Genomic DNA, 26,473 nt, shown 5'->3' with positions numbered 1-26,473 from the left:
TTCAAGCTAGTCACAGACTGCCATCCTCTGAAATGGGTGATGAGTGTCAGGGACCCTAGCTCGCGACTCGCTAGATGGAATCTACACCTGCACGAATACTGCTTTGAAGTGGAGCACAAGTCAGGAAAGACACATCTGAATGCTGATACACTCAGCCGCACAGCTGCCGTGGCAGCTATAGATGAGGTTGTCCCCGTAGTCGACCCCCCCGAATTAAGCACAGAGCAGTGCAAAGATCCTAACCTGAAGCGAAGAATCGAAAGCTTAGAGGGCGCACCGTCTCACCCCGAACAGCTAGGTTATTTCATTGGCAAAGACGGCACCCTGTGTCGGCGCACGAGGCCAACCAGGAAAGGGAGACCAGAGAAAACCGCTTGGGAGAGAGTCGTCATACCTCGGTCATGGACAGAAAGGGTTCTTCGCGTGTTTCACGATGCGCCATGCGCCGGTCATTTTGGCGTAGCGAAGACACGCAGGCGTGTGGAGCGTTTGTACTTTTGGAGTGGCATGCGACAGGATGTTAGAGACTACTGTGCGAAGTGTCATTCCTGTCTCGAAAGAAAGACACCCAAGGGACGAAGACCAGCTCCAATTCAGCCGTTCCTTGAGGTTTCGGCTCCCTTCGAGCGGACAGGTATGGACATAATGGGCCCATTGCCCACGACCACTTCCTTAAACAGGTACAGGTAGTATTTGTCGATCACCTTTCAAAATACGCGGAAGCGGTAGCACTCCCAGATCAGAAGGCAGACACGGTTGCAAGAGCATTTGTCGAACAGATTGTGCTCCGACATAGACCCCCGAGGCAACTCTTGACAGATCGGGGAACAAACTTCGTGTCGCTGCTAATGAGGAGAGTTTGCGAGCTGCTTAAGATCGCTAAGAAGCAGAAAACACCGTACCAGCCAGCTTACAACGGCGCGGTGGAGCGACTGAACCAAACCATGGCCGGGTTCCTGTCGCATTTTGTTTCGCGCGACCAGCGGGACTGGGACTTGTGGCTCCCGTATGCAATGTTTGCCTACAATTCCGCAGCACACGAGAGCACGGGCGAATCGCCATTCTTTCTTCTCTACGGCCGAGACCCGGACCAGCCTAGTGAAGTGCCAGAGGGCCCCCGTCGTGTCCCATACGCTTCACTGGACGACTATAAGGTTGAGCTAGAATCGCGCTTGCAAGTGGCGAGGGATATCGCAAAGGAGGCCTTAAAGAAAGCGGCGAAGCGCAGGAAGGAGGTGCACGATCGCAGTGCTAGAGACGAGCCGTTTGATGTGGGGGACAGCGTGTACAATGAAAACTGCCAAAGGCAGATTGGGCTAGCTCGTAAGTTCCAGACGAAGTGGAGAGGACCGTGCGAGGTTGTCGAGAAGCTTTCTCCGGTAAACTTCAGAGTCCGAGACGTGAACCGGCGTTTGATAAGGATACACGCAAATCACCTCAAGTCGGCACCGGTTCAGTATTCACGAAATGAGGAAAGGGAAAGCGCGGACTTTGATGGGGACAGAAGTGAAGCGGAGCGCGCAGATAGTTCGCAAGAAACGCCCTCTCCTGCATTTGTTCGGCAGGCGCCAGAGGTGAGGGCCGGAATGCCACCGGATTTACTTCATGCATTGCTAGAAGAAGAAGAAGCGCGCGAGGTTGCCGCGTAGATAACGCTAGGAGAGGCTCCTGCCACGAGCCCTCTCGAGTCTCAAAGCAGACAAAGGGTCACAGACTTACTTGGTATGACTCATGAAGGCCGATATCCGCTGCGAAATCGGAAAGCTAAGTCGGACTAATGACGTAAACAGAGCGGAGTTGTGAACTGGTTAGAATTCTGTAATGCCACAGCTCATAACATTGCTATGTGCTTATGTGTTAAGATATCGGAGTTGGTAGTTAAACCTTTCTGTCATTAAGTAACACCTTCACATGAGAGCATGCGGAGCGCATGCAGAACCTGCGCTACTTCCTTTCGTTATCTATATTTTGTCTGTGCCGTGATCGTGCTAGAAGTGGGAGCTCCTTGGTAACTGTGGTAAATTTATTTCGTCCAGTTTGGACTAGAAAGGAGAGGCTTGGGTGCTGAGTTTCATGTTTATCTGTAAAAGAAGATCAGTGCTGCCCCTGGAGACGCCAGTTATGACAGCTGAGGCATATGGTGTTGTGCAGTGGTGTTGAGTGCAGCGAAAAGTGTTTTGTCGGACGCACTGTGCGAGGCGATTCAGAAAGCGAAGGGGAGCTGCATGGACTCAAATGTTCGGAGAACATTATTCTGGAGGGTGAGCGAGTGTGACGTTCCTTGTGTATGCTACGAGGGTCCGCGTTCGACGGCGCGGCGTAGACGGAGCCCTCCAGTGGCGGCAAAAGCACTCAAGGGAAAACAATTCAGCTGGAAGAGAGGAGATCAGCGAGAGCCGGTCTCGTTTTGGAAGCAGCCAGCACACATGTTTCTATTGTATATGGCTGCAAGCAACTTGAGTGGGATTGCTTTCGGGCCTGCCGCCATGGACCGCACGGAGAAGACCCAGGTGACAGCTGCTTCCAAATTACCGAGCCATACTCGTTGAGAGTGAACGACCAAAACGAAGGGGTTTAAGCACAACCGGACCCCCTTTCCATAGTGTCGGCACGTGTCGAACGCCGCCGCCGCCGCCGCGGGGAGACGGGCGTTATCTTCCCCAATTGCCGTTGCCGTGCCGGGGACAAAGGGTCCTCGTTTCGGCGGGCCTGGCCCCGTGACAAGACGGCGGGCATCATCACCAACCTTCCCGAGCACATCACAGTACAAGGAACCACTTTCCTGGCCTTTTAATGACCTAGCGTTCCGGCCTTGAGTGGCAAGTGTCATTTGACGGAGAACGGAGGTCGGTGACCCGCGGTAACCGTCAGCGGGCCAGAGACCGTCTACCACAGCCGACGCTACTTCGACGACAACCTTCTTTCCCTCGGACTCAACACGTGACGGGGGCGAGACCATAAGTGCGGTGGTGTGTTTGTGCGCCCAAGTGAAAGCCCTAGGCCCCTGCCACTCCGGCGTGGGCGTCCTCACTCTAACGAATGTGGGGATAAGAGGATATAAAAATTGACAAGGAGTACGGAAGAGAAAACGCTCAGGACGACATCGTTCGCCAAGGGGGCCTTCAGCGCCGAAGCCCGACGGCGTGCAGCTTCTGCCAGCAACCGTTCGAGCTCAACTCCGGAGCCCCTCCATCGTCCCCATGAAGTCGTCGGCACGTAAGCTCGGACACCCCAGCCTCTGATGTAATATCTTAATCATGTATAATTATTGAATATATCTGTTTGTTTAAACTGAGTCATACGGTGTCTCTTTGCCTCTCTGTCCCGTGTGGACCTGCGCATTATGGGGGGTCGTCACAGCGCTGTGTTCGTCCTTCTTCTTTTCCGTCTTCCTTTCTTTGGCTATGTGCCGTTGCGCTGGAATACTATGAACGTGAATCAGTCTTGAACTCTTTTGAGCTCGTTACGCACTGTGTGCCTTTTGGGTTTGTCCTGATTGCTTGCAGCACATGGCAGCACAAGCAATTCTCTTAATCTTTCATTAGCGCGCAGCACATGCCGCTGCACCTAACTGATCAAAAAACTGATTATATCAACCTAGTATACTTGAGCAATGCAAAAATTTGCATTCCTGAGCGCTTGGTCATGGCTGGCGGTCGACAATGGTGCCAGAATTCATGCAAATCTGTCCTTGAGTCCGAACGGCAAAGTTGTCGAGCCGCGGTACGCATATATCTGCCATAAGTAATTCTGCTGGTTACCTCGATACGCAACAACAGCAACTATATATATCTCGCAGCACACTAGTTTTGATGAGAAGCACTGAGAGCTCAGAAACGCAGCCATAATTATTGTTCAAAAGCGTGTTCAGCATGCAAAAAAACAAAGCACGGGGGTAAGTGCAGAAGTTTCATGGTTGAACAGTAGCCCGAACATGCGACAGAAGGAAAGCACACACGGGACCTTCCTCCCGGTCACCTCGACTCTTCGCGCTGCAGTACAGCAGTGCAACCACTCCAACTCATCCAGTTTGGCATTTATTTGTAGTTCTAAAAGGCCTTCGGGAGTAATTAGGCAATTAACTATAAATAAATCAATAAACAAATGCTTTACCCCGTGCGACTCGTGTAAGCATGCCGGTGATCTGAACTACATCAGGCTTACAGGAGTTAAATGAAGTTGGTGAAGAGAAAAAGAAACAGCGAAAAAAGATGACGAACAGGAGAAGACACACAGACTGCCATCGGATAGAAGATGGTGGCCAGGGTTTTATGCAACAGTGGTACACGACAACGTTTCATCGCAATTTACTTTTTTTATTGCCATTTGAACCTACACAAAAAATATGCACGTGCATGCACCTATGCAAAACATACGTATCACTCGAGATTTGGTTTTCGTGTTACCCTGGTAGGACGTGAAATGCCAATACTGGATTAACGAAATTTCCGGCTTGCCGGCGCCGCCATGTCGCTTCTCTATTAGCTTCTTATCAATAGGTGGCACCAGTTTTCTCTTCTGTAGTCTGTAGTTCACAACGATTTCGGAATAGGTTTGGGCGCGCTCGTCCAGGTTCCGACTGTGCGGCGGTTCCACGGTTACGCGGAAGCAGAGAATATGGGAATGCGCCGACTACCCCGGAGTCGACGACGATATTGATAGCAGAGAAAGCTGGGAAGCCCTGCTGCGCAGCAAAGAACCCGCTCGGCATAAACAAGCCGATCCGCCTGGCGGCTGATTCCGCGAAGAGATAAAATCTCTTTGTTAGCCTTTATTCACAGAGGCTCCAGCCCCCGCCCTCCCGGCCTGCGTGCCGGGGGCGGTGAGCAATGAAGGGTCTCCATTTCAGGTGTAAATAAAAGCTGTCATCCACCCATCTATTCACTCGAGATTTCCAACACGTGAAGATGTCGCGACTTGACTTTCGCTGCCGGCGCACTCCGCGGCGTCGTTGGTTCCGCCGTTTTCTGAAGCTGCAGATGGCTCGAACATGCATAACGAAAGTCCAAACTGTTCAATGCTCCTTGAATTATCCATAATTTCCAAAACGTAGTCCGTAAAAGCCAGCTGAAGCAACGCGCTACGCAGCAACGCCATCGGTGCCAGCCGGAGATCCACGTGGATGACGTCATGACGGTCCCGACCAATCACGGGCAAGAGCGGCGTTCGCTCGGAGCCCTGAGGCGATGGGGCGGATTTTCTTCTAAAAAACAGCTTTTTGCGCTAATTTCCGCTCTTTTTGAAGGAGATATTCTTTGTGATGACCCCCATAATGCGCAGGTCCACACGGGACGGAGAGGCAAAGAGACACCGTATGGCTTAGTTTAAACAAACAGATATATTCAATAATTACACATGATTAAGATTATACATCAGAGGCTGGGGCGTCCGAGCTTACGTGCCGACGACTTCATGGGGGCGATGGAGTGGCTCCGGAGTTGGGCTCGAGCGGTTGCTGGCAGAAGCTGCACGCCGTCGGGCTTCGGCACTGAAGGCCCTCTTGGCGAACGATGTCGTCCTGAGCGTCCTTGCAGTAGAATTTCAATAGTCGTCCGTTTCTTCGAGGATGGTTCACAAACCCTTCCTCTAGTGTCGTTCGGCTTGGAAGATGAACAGGAGGCGAGCTTGTAGATGATGACAGCAGAGCATAATTTTACAACATACATATACAGAGAGTTAAACTGGATAAAGCAGAACTGAATTTACAAAAGAACAAACTTTGCACTACTTTACTCATCGACCGGGCAGGTTAGTGCCTAAGTAGCATCACATTACATGCTAAGCATGGAGCCCCAGCTCAGACTGGACTGCATCCGTTTACATGTGCTTTTAAGCACTTGATTAACAAAGGACTAAGGGCGGTCATTTCCAGTGGCCCGCCAAAAGCATCAATTCTCCAATCCAAAATAACATGCGAGATGGGGACCACCCCTTGGGTTGGGCTTAGCCTCGACCCCAGAGTCTGTTAACAATACAAACTAAATAAACAACAAAAACGCCACCACTCTCTCTCAAGTGAGAGTATACACAGGCTCTCTCTTCGGAGCTAATTCACTAGCGCCTGTCTTTCCACATTCTTGGCGAGTACTGCCTGTCCGCCATGACAGGTGTCCGTCACGGCCCTTCTGGGAATGCGCTTTTGTTCACGAGGCACGGCGGGAAGCTGTGGGTGCCTTCCCGGCGATAGCCCACGTCGAAAGGGGAAGGAGGGAAAGAATGTTGTCTTCGCGGTAGCGCATAGCGTCGGCTGTGGTACGGCGCGCTCTGGCCCGCTGACAGCTCCCTTGTCCTGGAATGTGCCCGGAAATTGGGGAGGATAAAGCCTGTTTCCACGGGGCGGCGGCGGGTCCGGTTATTCTGGTCGTCACTCAAAGAGCATGGCTGGGTAATTGATGATGCCGCTGTCACGGGTCTCCGTCTACGCCGCGCCGTCGAACGTGGATCCTCGTAGCACACACGGAATGTCACATCTTTTTCAGTGGACTAAAAGCTATAAAATGACGTTGAGAACTCATTTTTTTTTCGAAAAGTGCTTCAGCTTCCCTTTAATACACTCAAATTTTTCTTGCATGTGTAATAATTTTCTATGTAGACTTAATGCAACAAAAAATGCACACGAAACAGCTGCTGCAGATTTGGTCAGGCAAAATTGTAATGCGCACCTTGTCATACTCGTTTTATTTGTCGAAAATTCAACAAGGAAAAGAAGTCAACACACACACAAAAGTAGTACACAAAAGTTGAGGCACAGTTACAAGTACTACCATTTGTGCATTAATTGGTGTGAAGTGAATGCCGAGATAGACTACAAGTGAGTTTTGAGCGAACAAGATTGGCACAATAAATCACCGAAAAAAAGTCAGCACTTCATTACTCGAATATATATCATTCGCTGAAGAAAGAAAAGAAAGTTGTCGCCTGAAATAAACACTGAAAAAAGTCAGAGTATTTGTCACATAAAAATTGTTGTCCAAACCCTATGCATAAGCATCCACACAGCACTTTGACAATGGTTGTACACACCCCGTCAAAAGTATACAGGCCAAGGGGTGGTGTACACATGTATGTATGCAGCTTGTTTGTTTTTGGTGTGTTTACAGTTCCATGTTCTACATGCATCCTTTAGTTGGAGAAGGTGAGTACATTACAAGTCAAAGAGGACTTTTGAGCACTAAATTATGGTGTGTGACCTCATGCTGGTGTGTTTTCAAACATTACTAAGATTTTCCTTTTGTTATCCCGGCAGGTGTCCGAGGGCTACAAGCAATGAGCTTGGAGCTCCTGGCCCGCCGTGAGAACTACGAATATGAGCTGAGGAGAGAAGAGCTCGCGCTAGCAAGACAGCCGCTAGCCCTCGACGAGAGGAAAGTGGCTCTTGAAGAAGACAGGCACCGCCTTTATGTACAACGCCGGGCAGAGGAACACTGTCGCCTGCTTGCCCGCCTAGACCGGCTTGAGCAACTTTTGCAAGAAAAGAGTACCTCAGGGGCTTGAATAATAAATAGCAAGAAAGAGTGGGTGGTTATGCCCATTTTTCGTGCAACTATCAAGAGCACCTGAAATAAGTGCAGGCCATCATTCACAGTAAATCTTGATGGAATATTCATTTACTGCTTGCAAGTGGCAGTGATGTGGTTGTGGTTTGTGGGGTTTAACGTCCCAAAGCAACTGAAGCTATGATGAATGCCGTGGTTGAGAGCTGCAAAAAAATTCGAACACCTGGGGATCTTTAACTTGCACTGACATCGCACAGTACACAGTCCTCTAGCTTGTAGTCGCGTATCAGTACACTGGTGAAAACAATGTGACCTCTTCAGTCCTGTTTTTACAACTACAGTTAGAGACGACTTAAGAACGAAGCGGCTTTTCCCCTTAAAAGACAAGCTTCAAGCAATGGCTTCGGCCGATTCTCATGAGTCTGCTAGCACGGCAATACACGGAGTCGAAGTTAAAAGGGGATAGTCCCCTCCTAGCATTGTGATGCTAGCAGGTTCATGAGAATCGGCCCACGCCATTGGCTAGAAGGCGGTCCTTTGTCAGGGAAAAGCCACTTCGCCCTTGAGTTGTATCCGACTATAGCTCGATGGGCCCAGTGCAGCAGCGGGAACCTTGTAAACAAAAGTACAATAGACAAATACCACCCAATTTGTACGCTGAAGTGTGGCATTAGCGAGGGGCTAGGTACACTTCAAGTGATGGGGGGTCGACGTCGAAGTACTGTGACACCTGGGCACTGTACAAACATGTGGCAGTTGGCGAGGAGGGCACTACCTTTGAAGAGCCTTGGCACATTTTGGCGGTAGATCTTTTGGTTCTTTTTAAAGTCGCAAAAGGTAAACAGTCAAATAATCTTCCCGAACCCCCACTCAACTGCCTGTCTCACGGTGCTCATGGCTTTGTTGAAAGCTATCTGTTGTGGTGTTATATGGGCACCGCCATAAGGCTTCATCAGGAGGGGCCTGAGTGGGTACGCCGGGTCTCCATATATGCAATAGCTTTGACCTTTGACCAGGCTCGTCAACTTTGTGTACACATCGCTCTTCCCGAAGTTACCTGGAACGGTATAAAAAGAAACCATACCTCAAAATTAGCACAGAAAAACCGACCTCCAAGCTGCGGGCTTAGGTGCAGCTTGTTACACACTGTATGCTTGTTAGGGCTTTTATCGCCGGCGTTTTCACACTCACCGGCGTCATGTTTGCCGCCTGGATACGATCCGTCTAACTGGCAGATGATCCCATTCGGGCACATGATTGCTTGGTATTTGAGAGCATGGACGCGTTTGTGCCCACTGAAATAGATATTTTGATCTTTCGACGGCCGGAAAATTGGCCGCGCCGTACAGTCGATAAATCCCCAACAATTTCTCAGTGGGGCTCCTTTGGCGTGAATGGCCTGAAAACAGTAGGGCGATTGTGTGAGCAATTATCATTTAGGAAATTTTGCTGCGTTTTGCTCCTTACCTTCGAGAACCTCTCCTATCTGTCAGTGTTCAGCCAAGAACGGTTGTTGACATCATCCAGGAGATGGGAGAAGTTCTCTTCGAGGTGCTGAAGAATGGTGTTTGTCACAGACGATAGAGTCGAACTGTGCCGCCAGAAAACGCCTTCAAGGTCGCGGGGGTGGTTCGGATACGCAAGCCGACGTAAGGTGATGCAAAAGGCCTCATCCCCGGGCACTGTCACCCTTTACGGAGTGGTCAGCGCATCGGAAATTAGCAGTGCCCTCTGCAGCCTGCGTATATCGTCTTTTTCAAATCTAAACGCAGTCCGAAAGACCCCACTGTCCACCGTATCGATGTTGATGAGCCCGTGCACGGAAAGCGGGTCACGGCGATTTTGTCCGAACACTTCTAGACATAACAAGTCCTCTATTTCGGACCACTTCAACTATGAGAGTAGGAACGGGTCTTGCAGAATGCTTTTCGGCATCGCGAACAGGTGGTGTCGGATAACTTACTAACGAAACTCGGGGAAAACTCGAACGCGATGCTCGCAGGCGCACCAACTATCACACACACTCACGACAACGCGCTCCGAGGAATGGCTTGCGTGGTCTTGACTTGGCTCTCGCAATGGCAAACTTCTCTAATTTTCGTAATACGAAAACATTGCTGCTAAAACCAAACCACTGCTGTTGCCAAAATCGTACAGTAAACGTAATCAACTGTTACTATTTTATTCCCTCATAAATTAGGCAGTCTTGCTTATAACCATTTTCTGGTAGCGACAGGGGACACGCAGCGACAGGGGACACGCTGACAACTCCGGCTAAGGCAATTTTGTGACTTTTTACAGTTGGCATCGGCAGCTCTTGACCTGCGCGTAGCACTGTGTGGCCTGCTGCAGTCGGCGAAGCCATATCAGAGGACCATCGATTACGAAGCGGAATGACCTTATCATAGCCGTGGTGAAGCCTGCCGGGAGCCACGCCCACCTGCAACACGGATTATAAAGAAGACACGGCACGCATCTGCGGGCATTTTGGCAGCGACAGGGGACACGCTGACAACTCCGGCTAAGGCAATTTTGTGACTTTTTACAGTTGGCATCGGCAGCGCTTGACCTGCGCGTAGCACTGTGTGGCCTGCTGCAGTCGGCGAAGCCATATCAGAGGACCATCGATTACGAAGCGGAATGACCTTATCATAGCCGTGGTGAAGCCTGCCGGGAGCCACGCCCACCTGCAACACGGATTATAAAGAAGACACGGCACGCATCGGCGGGCATTTTGGCAGCGACAGGGGACACGCTGACAACTCCGGCTAAGGCAATTTTCTGACTTTTTACAGGTCAGTCTTCTTTTTCTTGTACCGATTGCGCGGTTCACTTTGTGTGTTCTCTGTTGCTGCCAGAAACTTGTGCTGTAAACATGGGTGATGATTTGATATGTTTGACATGTTCAACAGAAATAGACAAGGATGAATCCTACCTGAAGTGTAATGAGTGCAATTATGTCTATCACTTGGGGAAATGCACTGGTATCGCCGAAGCTCAGTTTAACAGCATGAGGGAAACGACAAAAAAAGGCATGGCGATGCCAGACGTGCCGAGTAGGGCGATCACGAGGTGCATCGAAGAAAGCTAGTTCCTTAGAGGCTGCAGATGAGACTAACGAAATGTCCCACATTAGTCTAGCTCTTGTGGACATACAGGAAAAACTTGCAACCCTTCTGAGCCTGAAGAGCACCGTCGAAAACATCGAACAAGCTGTGCAATTATTGTCTGACAAGTACGACCAGATTCTCGTGGACTCAGCACGTCATGAAACAGAAATCAAGGAAATTAAGGCTAGGGTTGAAAAACTTGAACAGCAGGACACAGTGGGAGTGCAAACTATGCAAGAACAGCTAAATGACCTTGAATGGAGGAACCGTAAGCAAAACCTAGAGATTCACGGAGTCGCAGAGAGTGAACAGGAAAATCTGCTTGACAAAATCAACGCTCTCACTGAGACAATTGATGTTCCAGAGTTAGCCAAGCATGAAGTTGTAGCCATTCACCGCCTTCCGGCAAAGCCCGGTAGGGTTCCTGGCATTATACTCCGCTTCGCCAGACAAGACACACGAGAAGAATGGTTTGAGAAGAGGCGTGCCTTAAGCACCCACTCATCGCAGGTTTACATACAAGAGAACTTGACAAAGCACTCACGGGAACTACTTTTTGAAGCGAAGAAATGGGCCAAAGAGCACGACTTCCAGTATGTGTGGCACAGAAATGCTAGGATTTTTCTACGGCGCAGAGACGGAGAGCGTGCATGGCGCATCCAGGCTTTGAACGAACTGAACAAAGTTGCAAGAAGTGGCCCTCGATAGTTCCACGTTAGTGCTTTTATTTTGTTTCCCTCAGATTCTGCCATGGATACACAATATGTTTCTCTGAATAACTTTGACACTTCTGTAGGCAAAGACTTTCACTCGTCCTTTAAAATATTTCATGCTAACATGCAATCTGCTCGAAATAAAAGCACGCCACTTGAGGTTCTTCTCAGTCAAATTAAGACCCAGTTTAATATACTCATGTTGACAGAAACATGGTATCGGCACGAAGATGAGGCACTTTGTACGGCGGAATATCAGGCATGTAATCTCAACCGAAGTTACGGCAGAGGAGGCGGTGTTTCCATGCTGATAAGGAAGGACATAAAATACGAATTGCTGACAGCTTTCACGGAATCAACAACAGATTTTGAGGTATTGTCTTTACGTTGCAACAAGATGGTTCTTGTTGTTTTATATAGACCCCCCGAAGGAAACTTGCCAGTTTTCTTCGATTTTCTTGAGTCCCTTTTCTCTTACGTTAATGACTGCGAACTTGGCCTTGTTTGCGGGGGAGATTTCAACCTAAACATGCTTGAAACAACTTCAGGTCGTATCAAAGAATTTAAGCTGTTGCTTGAAGCACAAAATATAAGAAACACCATTTACCTTGCAACACGAATTACATCCAGCACATCAACACTGCTTGACTTATTCTTAACTAATTACACAGCCAATAAAACTAAATCAGGTGTCCTTGTATGCGATCTCAATGATCATCTTCCTATTTTTATATGTGTGAAGCCTCTAGAAAAGGGAAAAAAAGTAAATCGCGTAGTTACCTACCAGCAAATTTTACCAGCGCAATTAGACCAATTTCGGGATGAACTAAATAAGGAGGACTGGTCACACGTTCTAGAATCAAATGATCCTAATGTTTCCTTCTGCTTATTCACAGATAGGTTCAATGAGCTTTACAGAAAACATTTTCCTTTCCGAACTATTAGAGTGTCTAGGAAGATCAGGAAACCTTGGATAAACGATCACCTATGGTGTAAAATTAGAGTTAAGAATGACTTGTTCTATACGTTTATACAGACCCGAGATATGGCTAAGCTGAAAGAATTTAAACAATATAGAAATTGTCTTAATAAAGAAATAAAGAAAGCTAAAAGTGCCTATTTTGAAAACTATTTTAATGCAATCAAGCATGACTGCAAGTCTACTTGGCGAAAACTCAATGATGTTCTTGGCCGTTCATCAATTTCGGGCTCGGTTAGCGAGCTAAAGATAAATGGCGCGACGGTATCTGGCCATGCCTTAGCGGATGCATTCAACGACCACTTTGCCAATTTACCTGTACCAGCATTACCTAATCATGATCATGCAAAGTCCCTCAATAAAGAATATCCTAGTAGTATTTTCCTGAATCCTGTTACCCCCAATGAAGTGTACTTAACAATGATGCAACTAAAAAATTCAACCAGTTGTGATGTCCATGACGTGAAAATCAAGCCCGTAAAGTATGTCCTCGATGTTATATCACCTATCCTGTCATACATTTTTAATTTGTGCATAAGCTCTGGAGTCTTTCCTAATGACATGCAAATAGCAAAAGTACGAGCTATACACAAGAAAGGTGATCATAACAATCTTAATAACTATCGCCCAGTTTCTATTCTTCCCGTGTTTTCTAAAGGGTTAGAAAAACTTATTCTAATACGCTTTGAAACGTTTTTTGAAAAAATGAATAGCATAACTGATTCCCAGTACGGTTTTAGGAAATTTCGATCTACCCAACTTGCCTTGCTTGACCAGAAAGAATACATTTTAACCAATATAGATAGTAAAAGGTATGTAGTAGGCATATTTCTGGATTTTACCAAGGCATTTGACAACCTCAACCGAAATCTCCTCCTCGAAAAATTAAAAAATTACGGTGTTCGCGGGCTACCATTTGAGCTAATTAAATCATACCTCTCAAATCGCGTACAATATGTTGAGCTAAATGGTTATTCTTCAAGCGTGACTTGCACTAAATCAGGAGTCCCGCAAGGAAGTATCTTGGGGCTATTTTTATTTAATATATACTTAAATGACATTGTGAACGTGGATATGCAGACTAAGTTCGTCATCTATGCCGATGACACTAGCATTTTTTGTGCTTCCGATAAATGTACAGAATTGTTTAGCACTGCAAATTTCGTGTTAGCTAAAGTAAGTGATTGGGCAAAACACAATGGACTAATAATTAATAGCCTGAAATCAAAAGCGATCGTTTTCCGCGCGAAATCAAGACTAGTTCCGTCTGAGTTAAGACTTAAGTTGAATGGTTCGGAGATAGATGTTGTCGACGAATTTAAAACACTAGGGGTTATTTTTACAGAAACGATGTCCTGGAACAAGCACACAGAATATATAGCCTCAAAAATCGCGAGTGTAGTTGGGATTCTCCACAGAAACAAATATTTTCTACCGAAAAATGTCATGATGCTTCTATACAACTCTCTTTTTCTGTCTTACTTAATTTACTGCATACTCGTGTGGGGAACGACCACAATGACCGGTATCCAGAAACTTAGCAGACTACAGAGTAAGGCAGTTAGAGTCATTACACACTCTGCCCATGATTCTAATGTACAGCCATTATTCCACAAGCTGGGCCTATTACACATTAAAGAGATGTACAAGTACAACCTATGTCTCGCATTAATTCGAGAAAGGAGGCAAAATAGTACAATCCTAACAAAATTAGCACAACTAGCCGTTAAAAGTTCGTCAGGTCACTTCACAAGAAATCCAGAATACTGGAAAGTTGGCTCCTGCAGAACAAATTACGCTGCACAAACCCTAAAACACCGCATTCCTTCGGTCTTAAACTCCTATTTGTCTGAAGATGTAGACATTTTAGCGCTGAATTCTACGCAGCTTAAGAATATTTTTCTTCAATAAAACGCAAACTGTATGTAACCGCTATTAATATTGTATAATTCATAGAGATGTTCTGTTGTTAGTCGTGAAATCTGATGTATCACTTTTTCGGTAACCATGTTCAAATTCCATGTTCAATTAACCATGTTCAATGTACCTTCCTGAGATTTTTTATTATTTTTTATTATTATTTTTTTTCATGTTTTGTTGCCATGTATTGTTAAAATAGGCATTTCTTCATTTAGTCGTGTCAAAACGACTGTTCTTCTGACATGCTTTTTGTTGTTAAATGTTTGTCAAGTGCCACCTGTCGTTTTCATATAGGGGGGCGGGGACCAGTCAAGCTGCGGTTGCAGCTTTTAGCCCCGTCTCCCTCCATCTTTTTTTTTTTTTTTGATGGAAAATAAAGTTTATCTTTATCTTTATCTTTATCCAATTACGATTACTAGGTGGCGCAACAAGACTCCTCTATTGAGCGGAGGGGGAACACGCGGCGCTAAAACGCTATTCTTGCGCGACGCTCCGCTGGGGCTCCGCTGGGAACTGCGAGCGGAGGGGACAGTAAACCCGCTCTGCTAAAACTCTCTATTGTAAATACCATGCGTAAAATTTGGAGGACTCTTCAGCTTCGCCTCTAAGAGCAGGACGCGACAGCGTGTTGCAGTATTGCGAAGGGCTTCACGGAACGCCTTCTCCTTCGGTGCGACTCCTTGCGCGGACAATTTAAGGAAAGGAAACATACCTTGGTGGACACCCGAAACGCGCAGTAATGGAAGGAAAACGAAAATACATTTTTTTTAGGGAAAGGAAAGGACGCCTGCCTCACATATCTCGGTGTACACCCGAACCGGGCCGCAAGGGAAGGGAAATGAAACGGAAGTAGTAAGTGGTTTTTATTAAAACAACAATAAAAAGGAAGGAAATAATTTTTGCTAGCCCCGGCATCTGCCATCTATACTGAAGCACCTGAGCTGCGGCAGCGGAAATAAAGGATAGCAGGCAGAATGGAGAACAGAAATTAAAGAGGTGAGGGGACAGAAAGAGAGTATAGGGGGAGAGGTAATATACACAAACTATTTACACAAAAGGAAATGTGTCCTGGTTGTGCGCGTGATTAGTTCACGATGGAGCAATAATAACACGCGCAAAGCACTATGTTGACTACAACTGGAGTGGGGCGTCCAGTTGTTAATCGTCCAAGGCAGAACTCGACTGCGTTCGGTCACTACGTGTAACTACCTGACGGAGAACAGACGGGACGTCAAGCTCGTCTGTTCGAGGAACGCACAGGCTCACCAATGTTCGCTCATGGGTGGGCGCACTGCCGTGTGGCCACAATAGCGTCTTGGGCGAATCTGGTAGTATGCCCAGCGCCGAGTCTGGTAGTATGCCCAGCGCCCTGTAGGCCGCAAGCATATCGCGACGAGCATCGGCGTACGCGGTACACTGACGGAGCAGGTGCTCTAGTGTTTCCACTGCACCGCATCTGTCGAAAACATTACTCGTTGCAATTCCGTGACGCTCCTGCCGTTCCACGGGCCACACGCAGCGAATGCGCGCGCGGATGATCATTGCGCCTTGCGACCACGTAAGTGCGCGACAGCCGTTGATGCTGTCGATGCGCTCACCTCCTGCGATGCCTGGGTCGGGGTGCTACTTTCGAAGATGGTCGTGGATGACCGCACGCACGTCCTCCAGCGCAAGGGGCAGATCACTGGGAGATATCTGATGTGCGGCGGTCGCGAGGTCATCAGCTTCTTCGATGTCGGCGATGCTGCAGTGACCGGGCACCCACTGTGCACGAACGGCGCATCCTCTCTGCGCGAGGCGCTGAATGCGACAGCGAATGTCCCGCTTTATTGGGGTACCACGGACATTGCATTGTGGGCGGCTGATGGCGGCGCGGCAGTCGCACAGCAGAGCACTCCTGGGCGGCGAAGGGCAAAGGGTGAGCAGCAGGTCCAGCCCGAGCCGGATCCCCATCAACTCCGCCGTGGTGGAGGAGCCCAGGAAGGTTGCGTGTTGCTGGCTCTGCAGTCGCAGGGCGGGGATGGTAGCCGCCGCTGCAAGGACGCAGCTGTCGCGGTGGTGGTGGTGGAAACTTTATAAGACACAGGGGAGTTCAAGACGCGCAATGTCCTTGGGCCCCCGCACAGCCCCACTGCACTCGAACGTTCATGTCCTGGAGTCTCATGACGCTGGCAGCCCGGCCTTTGGCGATGGCTTGCTTGGCTGGCTCCTCAGAGCGCAGTAGGGTCCCCCAAGCCTCCCAACTGGTAAGGTGCTCCAGGCCCCGCGAGGGAGAATCCGCCGGGCAGAGGAAAAGGATATGATCGAGAGTGGATTTGTGGTGTGCCACTGAGCCGTCGGTGTACACGAGGAGACGGTCCTGGAGCTCCTCGTCCATGACGGCTCGGGCAATCTGCTGCACAGCACAGAGGGGTGTGCTCCGCTTTTCCGCAATGCCGACGATCTCTCACTGTACCTCCGAGGCAGCAGGCCAATGAAATGAAATGAAAATTGGCTTTAAGGAAAGGAAATGGCGCCTGTCACCATTCTCACAAGACACACGGTTCAGGTCTCCCCGAGATGCGCCTTTTTTCGCTCATGGCAAAAAACGTCGACGACACCGGCTTTTCTGCGACACGAGCTCTTAACGCTCTCGCGTTAAAACACGCCGCAAAATCCTATCTCTCACTCCCTTTCCACCGGTGCTCAGATCACTCGAGACCCCTTCGATGCAGCCGGACTTGAAGCATTACTTATGATGAAAACAATCATTTACAGCAACTTCTGAACACGTTAATTACACAACGGTGCCCACGTGAAGGCTGAATATATTGTAGCACCCTCTCTTGGGCGGCGCCGACAACCCGGCTAGCGCGCGCCACCCTGCGAAGAGAATAAAGACGGCACCTGGTCGTGGCTCGTGCAGCCACGGCTAATAATAATAATAATTGTTTTTTTTTGGTGGAATGGAAATGGCGCAGTATCTGTCTCATATATCGTTGGACACCTGAACCGCGCCGTAAGGGAAGGGATAAAGGAGGAAGTGAAAGAAGATAGGAACGAATAGGTCCGTAGTGGAGGGCTCCGGAATAATTTCGACCACCTGGGGATCTTTAACGTGCACTGACATCGCACAGCACACGGGCACCTTGGCGTTTTTCCTCCATAAAAACGCAGCCGCCGCGGTCGGGTTCGAACCCGGGAATTCCGGATCAGTAGTCGAGCGCCCTAACCACTGAGCCACCGCGGCGGGGCTGCAGCCACGGCTGGCAGTTCTGTTCTGGTGTCGGCTCGTAGCAGTGGTCTCGTTTCCTTCGCTCCTGAGGCGTTAAGCCTACATTGGTGACCAAGGACGACAATGACTGATCCCGCAACATCCACGCAGCAGGATTCGCGACCGCAGGACGTCTCGTCGCTGCAGGTGTTCATTGAGAGAGGTAAATGTTCAGCTTAAAACGCAAAGAAGGTTCTCTTCTAATGAAGCGCAACCCCAAATATAACAACTTGTTAACAGCCTTACGCACGGCATCGTTATTTTTGTCGCTGACAGTGCGAATTTTCTTTACTCCGCAGAATTACGTAACACTAAGATGAAATGTCATGCACTTAAATTGTGTGCATTACCAAGCTTTGCACGATGGCATAGGAGTGGAGGCTTCCAGCTGATTGTCTCTATCCTGTGATATCTTGCATGTTGACTATTCGTGTCTCTATATTATGCGCTTGTCTGGAATCTAGAAAGAAATTTCATAACGAATGAATGTGGATTAGCTCAGCTAATCCAGGATATCCAAAGCGAAATCTGTGAGCCGCCACGGTGGCTCAGTGGTTATAGCGCTCGGCTGCTGACTACTGACCCGTCTAGAGGCCCGTGTACTGTGCGATGCCAGTGCACGTTAAGGAACCCCAGGTGGTAGAATTATCCGGAGCCCTTCAGTACGCGTCCCACATAGCCTGCGTTGCCTTGGGACGTTAAACCCGCGTAAACCATAAATTTAACGAAAGCTGTCGGCGTTCATTGTGTTCGTTCGCGTTGACAACGTTCTAGACACCCAATATGACCCCATATGCCCATAGTGGCCCCACGGAGAACACGCCACTCAGGCGCACAACTTCTGGGGATGCGAAAATAATCCGCCCTTAGCTGCCGCGCTGACTCAGTGGTTAATGCGCTCGGCTGCTGTCCGGAAAGACTCGGGTTCGATCCCGGCCGCGGTGCTCGAATTTCGATAGAGGAAAAATTCTAGTGGGCCATGCACTTTGCGATGTCAGTGCACGTTAAAGAACCCCAGGTGGCCGAAATTTCCGGAGCCCTTCACTGCGGAGTCTCTCATAGGCTGAGTCGCTTTGGGACGTTAAACCCCCGTAAACCACAACCATAATCCGCCCTTATACGCCCTCCGGCCTGCTCCTTCTGACGAAAGCTGGACCAACACCTCGCCCAGCCAGACAAGATCACTAAACTTCCAATTATTTCGCGGGACAAGGACGTCGCCCCCACCTGGGAGCCACACAGGACCCACTTGACTTAACTCCCGACACCTATGGCGTATAAAGTTGTGCCTCTCTGTATACCCGCCGTGCTGGCTCAGTGGTAAGGGTGCTCGGCTACTGATCCGGAGTTCCCGGGTTCGAGCCCGACCGCGGCGGCTGCGTTTTAAAACGAAAGCTTTACTGGCCGCGAACTTGCGATTTCGCCGTGGCGGTACTCCGAGGAGGCACGCGACGTCACAACGCGCGCATCGCCACAAATATTTCTCTAGCTCTCGCTCCCTAGTCACTACTGCGCATGCGCCACTAGTGGCACCGGGCCACATGTGCTCCGCCGATGCGCAGCGCCGCGCCTTTCCTCAGAATCAAACATTAGATTTTCAGTTTTCCCTTTCTGCCCCGCCGCGGTGGCTCAGTGGTTAGGGCGCTCGACTACTGATCCGGAGTTCCCGGGTTCGAACCCGACCGCGGCGGCTGCGTTTTTATGGAGGAAAAACGCTAAGGCGCCCGTGTGCTGTGCGATGTCAGTGCACGTTAAAGATCCCCAGGTGGTCGAAATTATTCCGGAGCCCTCCACTACGGACCTATTCGTTCCTATCTTCTTTCACTCCCTCCTTTATCCCTTCCCTTACGGCGCGGTTCAGGTGTCCAACGATATATGAGACAGATACTGTGTCATTTCCATTCAACCAAAAACCAATTATTAGTATTATTATTATTTCCCTTTCTTATTTCTCTCCCTCCTTTATCCCTTCCTTTACGGCGCGGTTCGGGTGTCTGCAGAGATAGGTGAGACGGTTACTGTGCCATTTCCTTTCCTCAAAAGCCAAACAAAACGAGTGAGCCGACGGCGTTCATACAGTTCAATGGCGTTGACAACTTTTGAAAGACCGTTCATTTTCACGAAAGGAAAGGCGCTCAACCTGATGTGTGGTTCAGTGAAAACATTATTATCGCTTTCATGTATGTGGCGTTAGTGTCTAACTGCAAAAACCTGCTTTTATTCCGTTCCGCACATTGTATAAGCAGCGCGTCCTCCCTGCCACCCTCGGAGGTGACATGCAGTTAATGGCTGATCGCGAGAGATTGATCAGCAAATAAACGCTGCGGCCTAGCAATTGCTGCAGGGCCGCATGTCAGCCACAACGCTGTCAGCGCTAATGCATGCAGGCCATATCTCTCTTTTACCACCGCCACATGTATCAAAGCACGAATGAGGCGTCCGCATATCCAGGGAGCTAGTTATGCGCCCTTCCTTTCCTCAAAGTCACCACCGTCTAGAACATTGTCAACGTCAACGCCAGTGAACACAGTGAACGCCTTTAGCGAAGAGAAAGTTGAAGCGCGATTGCCGCTTCTCGACGACGACGCTGCTGCTGGCGGACCTGCTTGTTCCTGCGTTCTTGTGCTCCTCATATCACCACCTGTGCTCGCCGCCGGCCTCTACGATAAGTAAGCCATGACATTTGTAGTAGGTGCTGGGTGACGCATCTCAGGCAACGCACCCCGCCTCGCAATTCGAGCCCGTTACTAAGACCTGGCCGTCGGGTTTTCCTGGAGCCCTCGGGAGAAACAGACTCGCGCAAGCCGACGTCAGGAAGGCCAAGCGCCGGAATTCGGACTCTTGCCCCAGGCTCGAGGACATCTAGGACCAACGCCATCATGTCGTCCCAGTTACAACTAACCGACCCCGCGATTGCGCCGAGGGTCGTCTACGTGCCTGTCACGTATCCTCATCAAGAGGATAGAAGTCTCAGGAGGAATTTGATTGTGTTTGGCATTAAAAAAGAAGAAAACAGTCTGCACAAATATTCACCGAAAGGTGATCGACGATGTTTTCCACGATAAACTTGGCCTTACGTGTACTTCTGTTGCCTGCCTTCACAGGTTAGGTCGCCGAGGTGCGAATTCACCAGTTATTTTATACTTCCAGGATTACTTAGAAAAACAACAGGTTTGGAGCAGTGTTGGAAAGCTAAGGGGACTGAAGTGTCTATCCAAAACGATTATTTTGCGGAGACATTTAAAAGGCGTAAATTACTTTGGCTGTGTGACAAAAAAGTTGAGAGAGGCAAAAAGGTTTCTCTTTTGCATGACAAACTGCGTATTGATAACATCTACTGCGTGTGGGGCGATGCTTCGAATTTACGTGTTCCAGTGCCTATCAGAGAAGGTGAGACTTCTGATAGCGGTTGCAGGTCCAAGCACATGACCTACGCGTGTTGTCCCTTAACGCCAGAAGTATTAGAACAAAACTGAGGCCTTTGAACTACAACTACTTTCTTACGACCCATACGTTCTTATTCTTTCAGAAACATGGCTGCATGATAAAATAAGTAATGACGAAATTATTCCCCCTGGCTATCACCTCTTTAGAAGGGATCGCAGTTCAAGGGGCGGAGGTGTCGCAGTAATTGTGAAGTCATTTTTGCTGGTCACTGTCCTCGACCAAATTCCTGATCACGAAAGTCTGTTTTTAACTGTGTCTGGTTTAGGTTTGACCTTTTTATTATGTGCAGTTTACCGCGCTCCTGACACTGAAATTGCATTTCTTGAGAGCTCATATATGATCATCTGCTAGTCAAGCGTGACACTAATGTCATTGTGACGGGGGATTTCAATTTAACAGGTTTGAACTGGGGGAGTTTAGTTTATGGGGCCTGTGTTTCTAGTGATGTAGTTATGGACATTATGTTAGCCTTAAACCTTAACCAAATTGTGTGTGACTGCACCCGTAAAAATGCTCTGTTGGATTTGTTTTTATCAGTGATTTGTTCTCTAATGGTTAACTGAGAGTTGAACCTGGTATTTTGGATCACCGTTTGTCGTTGTTTTCTTGTCCTACTGAACACGTTAAAAGTACAGAAAATTTGTCTGTTGCCTATGTCCATGATTTTGACCGCTCTAACGACACTTCTATTATTGACTATTTGGATGATGTGTTGATGTGTAGCAATGAAGGTGGCACACACGGTTTATGAGAACGCATCAAGGAGGGCATTTTATTTTGCACCGAAAATTTTGTACCTCGGCAAAAAATTAGAAACAAGCGTCGGAGCCCCTGCATGAGTCGTGCTATTGTTCATATGAAGCGGAGACTTAAACGTCTTATGCGGCATCCCTCTTTATCTTCTCAGAATTTGCAGAAATTAAAACATGAATTAGCACAGGCACTGTCTACATCAAAATCCAATTACTTTAAGTTAACCCTTCCTTCATTCATAAAAACAGATCCGAGCAAATTTTGGCGATACCTTGGTCAAGAAAAGGAAGCCTTCAAAGAAATTAGAAGTCAGGATGGGAGCCTCGTCACTGATGTGAAGGATATAGCTCAACAGTTTAACAGGTATTTTCAAAGTGTCTTCGGGAGCCTTTCTCTCTTTGCTGCGTAAAATAACTATTCGGAAGAGCCATAGTCTGCACGACATTCAAAATGCCTTTTTAAAGTGTTATGCGCTCCAGATCTCGGAGCATCTGGCTAAAATTTTCACTTTGTCCCTAAAAACCAGTGAGTTGCTAGAAGATCGGAAAAAGGCTCGTTGTGCCGATTCATAAAAATGAAGACAAGTTACTCGTAACTAATTACCGACCGGTATCTATTATCTCTTCTTCCTATAAGCTTCTAGAGCACATCGTTGCCCGCTTAATACTTGGATTTCTTAAAGAAAGAATATACTGTCACCTTTTCAGAAAGGATTCAGGAAGGGTATGTCGACCATCACTCAACTAGTTACGACTATTGATGATTTTCTTAAAGTGCTGGATAACTCGGGACAGATTGACGTTCTTTTTTTGGATATGGCTAAAGCTTTTGATAAGGTGCCACATTCAAAGCTCCTTTATAAATTACAGTTACTTGGTATTCCGTTTTATCTTATTGAATGCGCCAGAGCATATTTAGGTGCTAGAACTCAGTGTGTTGGTGTGAATGGTACTCTTTCTGAATCCTTTCCTGTTACCTCCGGTGTTTCACAGGGTATGTGTTAGGACCTTTGCTGTTTTTAATATATAAAAATGATTTATTAGATGCCATTCCTCCGTCTGTGTCAATAAGGTTGTTCGCAGATGACTGAGTTCCATATAAAGAAAGAACATCAATTTGAGACCATCAATTGCTTCAAGAATCTTTGCTCAAAATATGTTACTGGTGTAAGAAATGAGACGTAGATTTAAAAATAGATAGGAGTACTTCTCAGAGTTACGCGAAAAAAATGTTAGTCATTGTTAATATTGTCTTCACCACAGCCACATTAAAGAGGTTTCACAATATAATTATCTAGGAATTACTCATAACAACCGATTAACCTGTGGCACTCATATTTCTGAGATCTGTTCAGCCGCTTTATCTAAGCTAAAACATACTCCTAAAATATTAAGCTTTTGGATTACAAAACTTTTGTCAGGTCCAAACATGAATACGCTTCTGAAATTTGAGACCCGCACACCAAGGAAGATATCTATCAATTAGAGCTCATCCAGAGCAACGCAGTATGTTTCATTTTTCAGAAATACCGAAGGTCTGACTCTCCAACACGGCTCATGAAAGACAAAAACATTCCGTTGCTCCGTACAGCAGAAAAGGTAACCGTATTTCTTTCCTTCATAAAATTATAGCCGGTAAGCTTAGCACGTCTCCCCCTTCATTTCTCAGGCACTCCACTGCTCGAAGGACCCGCCATAGTAAGGAGCACTCCTTTCAGCCTCTTTTTGCCAAAACAAACGCATTTATGCACAGTTTTTTTGCTCAAAAAATAGCAGATTCGAATGCGTTCCCTGAATCAACTTTTAACTCTAATAACATGAACAGGCGGCCATAAAAACTGTTTTGCTGAACTAAAAAAGAAGCGACTATTTTGTCCCCTTTTCAGCATTTATTTTTTTCTTTTTGCTAAGTTCATTTTTCTTGGTTTCGTTTTTGCTGTGTGTCACACGCAATGTTTTCACGTGGTGTTGTGATTTGCATTTTTTCATGCCCCTCCTGCCGGGGCCAATGCTGACTTGCAGTATTCTGAAATAAATAAATAAAAGATTTGTCGCCCCGTACCATGGCGATGGACTGGATGATGTTGAAGACTGGGTCCAGCACTATGAACGGGTAGCTCGTCATAATGTGTAGACGGCCGGCCAATGTCTTCAGAACCTGTACTTAGATGCCACAGCGAAACACTGGCTCGAAAACCACGAGGCTTCGCTAACATCATGGGAGACGTGCAAAAGCGAACGGGTACGCACATTCGCAAACCAGCACCGGCGACAGCACGCTGAATATCTGCTGCACGCTCGTACCCAGGCTCCTACCGAGAGCGTGAGAAGTTTCGTCGAAGTATTGCGTCTGAGTGCCCGCGCTGACCCTCGGGCTACTGAGCAGAAGAAGGTCCGGGACTTAATGAGGGGTGTCCGGAATGACATATTTGGAGGCCTCTTCCGCAATCATTCTACCACAGTGGCCGAATTCGTCGCCGAAGCTACCAACATCGAGAACACATTGGCGACAAGAACCAGTCACTTTCAGTGACTGAGCGCCCTTCCTGTCGTCTCAAGTCTTGCTTCGTCTGGCCTGAGCGGTGTTGGCGTTGCCGATGTTCGCGAAATTATCCGAGACGTCATCCGAGAGGGGCTTGAAAGGCTGTTCCCAGCTCCTGAACAGCCTGCATCTGTCTCCATCGCGACGGCTGTTCGGGACGAACTGCGACACGCACTGGCGTCCGAAGACGTACCCTTTGTAGACGCAGCCGACCAACCAACTCTGAGCTACACCACCGCCGTACGTCGCATACCTCCCGTGCATCGTAAATACCAGACGGCTGTCGATTCCGGCTCTTGACGCCACGAGTTCGTGCCCCCATCTGATGCACGCCTGGAACCGCTGGGCCGCAGGAAAACCGATATCTGGAGGACTGCAGACTGGAGGCTGCTGTGTTTCCACTGCGGTGAGCCTGACCACATGTACCGCTACTGTCCACATGTACCGCTACATGTACCGCTACTCAGCCTTCGAGGTTTCAACGGGGCTGACCGCGCCCCCGCGATGGTGAACAGCCCGCGAGATACAGGACTACCTTCCACGCTCTCTATCGCCAGTGTGAGCTCCATCTCGCACCTCCCGGTCGCCGCCCCCTCGCCGACCATCACCCCCTTCTCACGGATCTTGCCGTGAGAGCCTTTCAACACTTCGGGAAAACTAAGTACGGTGACGCCTGGAGGTGGCGTTGCCGATGTTTTAAAGAACATCCTCCTTCGTTGCAATGTCCCCGCTCGACTGATGGCACCCATGGAAGCGAAGACTGTTCGGTGGCCTCTAGCAATGTACACGTTTTAATCGATGGTCGTGACGTAACGGCGCTTGTCGACACCGGTGCCGATTACTCGGTCTTCAGCGGCAACTTCTCTCGGCGTCTTTGCAAGGGTACCACCCAGTGGGACGGCCCGCCAATACGTACCGCGGGAGATCACCTCGTGAACCCTGTTGGCAAGTGCGCTGCACGCGTTGAGATTCACGGGGATACGTGCCCAGCCACATTCGTGATCTAGGAGAATTACACTAAAGATATTATTCTTGCCATGAACACTCTATGGCGCTGTAATCGACGTAGGGAGGAATAAGTTGACCCTCCGCGCACGTTCTTCATCAGCAACACCTCCTGGGGCCCCTCACGCTGCAATGAAAGTTGATGCCGACAACGTTCACTTGCCGCCGTTGTCGACAGTTTTTTAACCGGTCCGAGCCGATACAACCGCAGGTGGCGAAGGCGGTCTCGAAGGAAGTGTCCAGATGCTACTTACGCGGGGCAGTGGTGTAGCGCGGGGGATGGCCAGTGGTCAACGTGGGCGTGCCAACGTTTTAGTGATCAACTTCAAGAACGAGCCGCCGCAGCACCTGATGTTTTCGTCAGGTGCGGCTATAACTACCCCTTTGGGTAGTTATATCCCAGCTGGATGAACTTAGCTACAGCTGTTGCGCTGCCTGAGGAGGATGCCCCGCCCGGATCATGTGATTTTACAACGTTGCCCCTGGACATCGATCCCAAGCTTGAGTCTTTTCACACATGCGAACTGCTCTCTCTTTTATATCGGTACTACAACTGTCTCGCGACGACATCCTGAGTTCGGCAGATCCGCGTCGCCAGGCATACAATTATTGTCGATACCGCGACGCCCCCGATTCGCCAACCGCCGTACCGCGTTCCTTGAAGGAGAGAGGTACCATACCAAAGCAAGTGCGCGAAATGATTAACGACGACGTCATCCAGCCTTCCAACAGTCCGTGGGCCGCCCTTGTAGTACTGGTCAAGAGAAAAGATGGGACCCTTCGATTTTGCGTCGACTACAGGCGACTCAATAAGGTAACCAAGAAGGATGTGTACCCACTACCTCGCCTCGACGACACTCTCGACCGTCTAAGTCATGCCCGCTATTTTTCGTCCATCGACTTGAAGAGTGGATACTGGCAGATTGAAGTGGATGAGCGCGACCGCGAGAAGACCGCAATTATAACAGCGGATGGACTCTACGACTTTAAGGTCATGGCGTTTGACCTGTGTACAGCGCCCGCGATATTTCAACGAGTCATGGATACTCTGTTTGCCGGACTGAAGTGGCAGACGTGCCTCGCGTATCTGCATGACGTTGTCATCTTCTCCAGCACTTTTGCTGAGCATCTTGTGCGCCTTGAAGCGGTTCTTCAAGCTCTTTTGACCGCCGGACTCACGCTCAAGCCTTCGAAGTGCCGCTTCGCATACAGTGAGCGAAGTTCCTAGGCCATGCCAGCAAAATTGATGTGAAGCC

At 48.6% G+C, this 26,473-nt stretch overlaps 1 protein-coding gene and 1 pseudogene across 1 annotated transcript in view; one reads left to right on the top strand and one right to left on the bottom strand.

The window, feature by feature from the left end:
• LOC144129234 (microtubule-associated serine/threonine-protein kinase 2-like) overlaps positions 1-26,473 on the top strand; it is a 427,846-nt gene that overhangs the window by 282,932 nt on the left and 118,441 nt on the right. The window lies entirely within an intron of this gene.
• Positions 8,167-9,431, bottom strand: LOC144106161 (uncharacterized; annotated as a pseudogene).

This window comes from Amblyomma americanum, chromosome 1, assembly GCF_052857255.1.
Source record: "Amblyomma americanum isolate KBUSLIRL-KWMA chromosome 1, ASM5285725v1, whole genome shotgun sequence".
Taxonomy (NCBI): Eukaryota; Metazoa; Arthropoda; class Arachnida; order Ixodida; family Ixodidae; genus Amblyomma; species Amblyomma americanum.
This window is presented reverse-complemented; position numbering and strand designations above follow the sequence as displayed.